This window comes from Pinus tabuliformis, chromosome 5_2 (assembly GCF_031772625.1).
Source record: "Pinus tabuliformis cultivar Carrire ecotype Pingquan chromosome 5_2, CPIR1, whole genome shotgun sequence".
In the NCBI taxonomy this organism is placed as follows: domain Eukaryota; kingdom Viridiplantae; phylum Streptophyta; class Pinopsida; order Pinales; family Pinaceae; genus Pinus; species Pinus tabuliformis.
In genome coordinates this window covers 594483837-594489322 of record NC_142306.1, presented here as the reverse complement: position 1 = coordinate 594489322, position 5486 = coordinate 594483837, and positions in this window count along the sequence as shown.

Genomic DNA, 5486 nt, shown 5'->3' with positions numbered 1-5486 from the left:
TATTATCAACTTCTCTTTTACTAGGATATAAAATTGCACTTTGCACTTTTATCATCTAGCTTCCTTCTCAACTCTTTAGGCACATGCCACACAACCAAATACCCTGAAGTGTGCTAAACTATAGTCATACCTGTCCATACTTCCCATGGAACTTTTTTCCTCCCATTTTTAGTGGGATATTTGTTTTTAAACATATGTTGAGCAAGCTATCGCTTATACACAAAAACATTTGATGTATGTTTTTATTTTATCATGCTTCTAGCTATATTCATGATGGTTTTTCTCTTCCTCTTAGCTATACCATATTTCAATGGTGTGTACCTTGTTGTAAATTATAGAAGTTATGAAAACATTTCTAATCATACTCACCTCCTTTATCTGATATTAACACTTTAAAATAATGACGACTTCGTTTCACTACAATTTCCTTTAACTCTCTAAGCTTGTGAAAATTTTCAAATTTCTTTACAAGGAAATACATTTAAGTCCTTCTTCCATAATCATCTATGAAGGCTAGAAATAAGTAGGCTTCCTCCAAGTGACTCGACATGCATTTGAACACATAGATCTATATAAACAAGCTCTAATGGCGTCTTTTCTCTATAAGGAACTCCTTTAGGAAAAGTATCCTTGTGTTCTTTGCTAGAATGCGGCTCTCACATAAAATTGTTGTCTCTTGAAGGCAAATAAATCATTTGACCATCTCTTATTAGTGCAATAATATAAATCCATGTTGGAATATTATTCCCAACCACTGCATTAAACACCCTGATAACAGCCATACCTGTTAGAAGTACTTTTGCAGGTTGTGTCTCTGTTTGAAGATGGAAGGATTGAAGCTAGAGCAGAAGTACTGCATGAACCATTTCGTAACATAACAAAGTATTTAAGGCATTTAATGTATTTTGGTAAATAGATATGAGCAAGAATTCATTCTGCCCACACTCCAAACACCTGCGCGATTAGTTTCCACACTCAACAACAACAACGTATTAATTATTTGCTCTATCATGTATTAATGTAAAAATTGTATGTTGAGATAAATATGTATGTAAAAGTCATTTTGCAAAAAAGAGAGCAAAAGAGAGCGAGAGTCTCTAAGAAGAAAATGGTGGAGCAAATTTTGGGGGCGCGTGAAAAACAATAGTTATTGTTTCATTGTGTGTTATTCCACGTGAAATGTAAATCACTGTAAAACCTTTGTTTTACTTAGTGAATGAGCGTAAAAAAAATTAATTTGACTCTCCCCTTTGCCTCTCTCTGTAAATTCAATTCTATTTTTATAACAGGGTACCAGAGTGGGTTAAACTCTATTAATGTAAAAACAAGTGTTTTTACTAGTAGTTAAAATAGTTTTGAGGGCAGAATATTTGGAGCATATTTACCAACAGGTACAAAGTTTTCTTTTCACTTAGAAATGGAAACATCAAGCACAAGCTTGAATAATCCTCAGATACCTCAGTTCAATGGAAAAAATTATGATTATTGAGCTATTACAATGAAAGCCCTGTTTTCTTCTCAAGACATTTGGGATTTGGTGGAGAATGGTTTTCAAGAACCAGCAGATGCAGCAGCATACAATGCCTTATCTCAAGCAGAAAAAGATTTGTTAAGGGACAATAGGAAGAAGGATTCAAAAGCCCTGTTCTATATTTTCCAAGCAGTTCATGAAAGTATTTTCCCAAGGGTTGCAGCAGCAACGAAGTCTAAGCAAGCATGGGACACCCTCCAAATAGCCTACCAAGGCATGGAAAAAGTCAAGACAACAAAGCTGCAAATGTTGAGGAGATATTTTGAAACACTTGGTATGAAAGGATCTGAGAATGTAGACTCGTCTTTTACACATGTAAGTGGGTTGGTTACTCAAATCAGGTCTCATGGTGAGACACTTGAGGAAAGAAGAATAGTTGAGAAAGTTTTGAGAAGTTTTCCAGCAAGGTTTGATGCCATTATTGTGGCCATAGAAGAGACAAAGGATCTCTCATAGTTCTCAGTGGATGAGCTTAATGCATCACTGATTTCTCATGAACATAGACTGAATAGAGAAACAAGCTCCTCATTGGAGCATGCCTTCAAGACACAAGTATCATTTGGTTAAGGTGGAGGAAAAGGAAGATCATATGCTAGAGGAAGAGGAAGAAGCATCCCTTCAAGCTCAAGTGGAAGAGGCAACAATCAAAATCCAAGTCAAGGCCCAAGCCAAAATCAAGCACAAGGTCAGAGGTATGATAAATCTCAAGTTCAATGTCATTACTATAAGAACTATGGTCATTATGCAAATGAATGTAGAAAGAAGCAATATGACATTAGTAACAAACTAAGTGTAAATTTTACAAAAGAAAATCAGAACCATGATAGCATGTTTTTAGCTTGTAATGTAGCATGTCAAGAAAAACAAAGTGATATATGGTGTCTAGATTTAGGGTGTGGCAACCACATGTCGGGAAACATCGAAATGTTTTCCAATATAGATGAAAGTGTGAAATATGAAGTGACATTAGGGACTGATAGCAAAGTCTCTGTCATGGGGAAAAGTAGAGTTAATATCCTAACAAAGAAGGGGGATAAGAAGTACATCTCAGATGTTTACTTTATCCCCGGTCTAAAGCATAACCTCATAAGCATTGTACAGCTCATGCAAAAGGCCTACAATTTCTTCTTCAAAAATGATGTGTGCACAATTTTGGATAGACCTCCAAATAGATAGTTGATTGCAAAGGTTCAGATAACAAACAATAGAGTGTTTCCCCTAAAATTCAAATCAAATTTGTAAAAAGAAGGTGCACAAGCACAAATCTCAATGAACTCACAAGAGAATGGAAGAAAAGATGCAACTATCATACAAGTAAACTTTCAACCATAGGTAAAAGATGAAAATTAGTTATGGCATTTGAGATTCGGACATATCAACCTTGGAGGTTTGAATTTTCTACATAGGAAAGGCATGGTGAAGGGACTACCACTCATAGAATGATCAGACAACCCATGTGAAGGATGTATCTTGGGCAAGCAACATAGAGAGACATTTCCAGCAAGAAAGTGAGTAAGGGCAAAGGCACCTTTGGAGATTGTCCACTCGGATTTATGTGGACCAATGCACACACCATCAATTGTTGGCAACCACTATTTATTGACCTTCCTAGATGACTTCACAAGGAAGACATGGGTATATTTCTTAAAATAGAAAAGTGAAGTGTTTGAGTGCTTTCGCCAATACAAAGCTCTTGTTGAGAAGCAAAGTGGACAATACATCAAAGTCATCAGGACTGATAGAGGTGGAGAATACATCTCAAATGATTTCCTCCGTTTTTGTAGGGAGCATGGAATTCATAAGCAATTTGCAACAAGGTATACACCTCAGCAAAATGGTGTGGTAGAAAGGAAGAATAGGACCATTATGGAAATGGAAATGAGTATGATGAAGGCAAAGCATTTTCCAAATGATTATTGGGCTGAAGTTGTCGCTTGTGCAACATATATCTTGAATAGATGTCCAACCAAAAGCATCCAAAACATAGTTCCTAAAGAGGCATAGAGTGGAAGAAAGCATAGTGTCACCCATATGAGCGTTTTTGGATGTGTGGCATATACACATGTCCTGGATGAGTTGAGGAAGAAGTTGGACAGCAAGGGGGAGAAATGTATATTTGTTGGATACAATTATGAATCAAAGGCATACAAACTCTACAATCCATTAACCAAAAATGTCATAATTAGTGGAGATGTGTAGTTCATAGAAGAGGAAGCATGGGATGGAAGTTTAGAAAATATAGCCAATGTCAAAGCATGTATACCACATGAGGACAAAGAGGAATTAACAACATCAAGTAATTCCTCAATAGTGACCCTCTACTCCTATTCAAGCGCAACAAAGCAGGCAGCAAGAAACACCAACAACAAATAATAGGATAGCTTTGCACATCCAAGGAAGTGCTTCTCCAAGCACACTGCAAAGCGCAACACCAAGTTACATGTCAATCCCATCTTCAACAAGCACAAGAAGACCAAAATTTAGAAATATAAATGAAATTTATGAGCAAGAAGAAGTTGATAGCAGTGCTGGTCTAAATTCCTTATTTGCATTATTTTGTCATGTAGACGACCCAATCCATTTTGAAGATGTAGTCAAAGAAGAAAAATGGGTTGCGGAAATGGAGGATGAAATAGAAGCAATAGAAAGGAATGACACATGGGAGTTAGTGAGCCCTCCGAAAGGAAAACATGTCATTAGAGTGAAGTTGGTTTATAAGACCAAAAGCAACATTGAGGGAAATATTGAAAGGCACAAAGCAAGGCTAGTGGTCAAAGGATATAGGCAACAACATAGAAGAGGTTACGCGGAGACGTTCACACTAGTTGTGAGGATGGAGATAATGTGCATAGTTGTGGTGATTGCAGTGAAACATAAATGGAAAGTGTATCAAATGGACGTAAAATCAACATTCTTGAATGGAGCGCTGAAAGAGGAAGTGTATGTTGCGCAACTGCCTGGTTATGGGGTTGAAGGCCAAGAAGGAAAAGTGTATCAGTTGAGGAAAGCTCTTTATGGGCTCAAGCAAGCACCGTGTGCATGGTACAATAGGATAGATGCCTACTTGTTGGACAATGGTTTTGACAAATGTAATGGTGAACCCACTCTCTACATCAAAGAGAGCGAAGGTAAGATTCTCATTGTCATCTTATGTGTAGATGGTTTTATTTTTACAGGTAGTGATGATTTCCTCATCACTGATTTCAAACAAGTCATGAAGAGTGAATTTGAAATGACTGACTTGGGATTGTTAAGATATTTTTTGGGCATAGAAGTGAAGCAAACAAAAAATGGCATTTTTATCTCTCAAGCAAAATATGTGGTGGAAATTTTATAGAGGTTTAAAATGCATAACAACAAGCCCGCACCAACTCCAATTGTCATCGGGTTGAAGTTGAGCAAAGAAGATTGTAGCAACAATGTCAATCCAACATTATACAAAAGCATGATAGGCGGCTTGATGTATTTGACCTCCACTAGGTTGGATATAATGTATGCAGTAAGTTTGGTGTCGAGGTTTGTGCAGACACCCAAGGAAACACATTGGAAAGCAATGAAAATGATTTAAAGGTATGTCAATGGGAAAAAATAGTATGGCGTTTTGTACACAGCAAAAAGTGATTTCAGGATGATTGGTTACACTTACAGTGATTGGGCTGGAAGTGTCGATGACAGAAAGAGCACGTTAGGATATGTTTTTAATTTGGGTTCTGGAGCCATTTCATGGGCCTCCAAGAAGCAGTGAAATGTGTCACTGTCAACAGCAAAAGATGAATATGGCGCAACAGCAGCAGCAGCGTGTCAGGCAGTTTGGATGAGAAGGATGTCGAGGGATCCTCGTCATGACCAAGAGGGAGCGACAACTATTTTATGTGACAACACCTCAGCAATTTCATTGTCAAAGAATTTTGTCTTTCATAAGAGGGCCGAGCATATTGATGCTAAATATCATTTT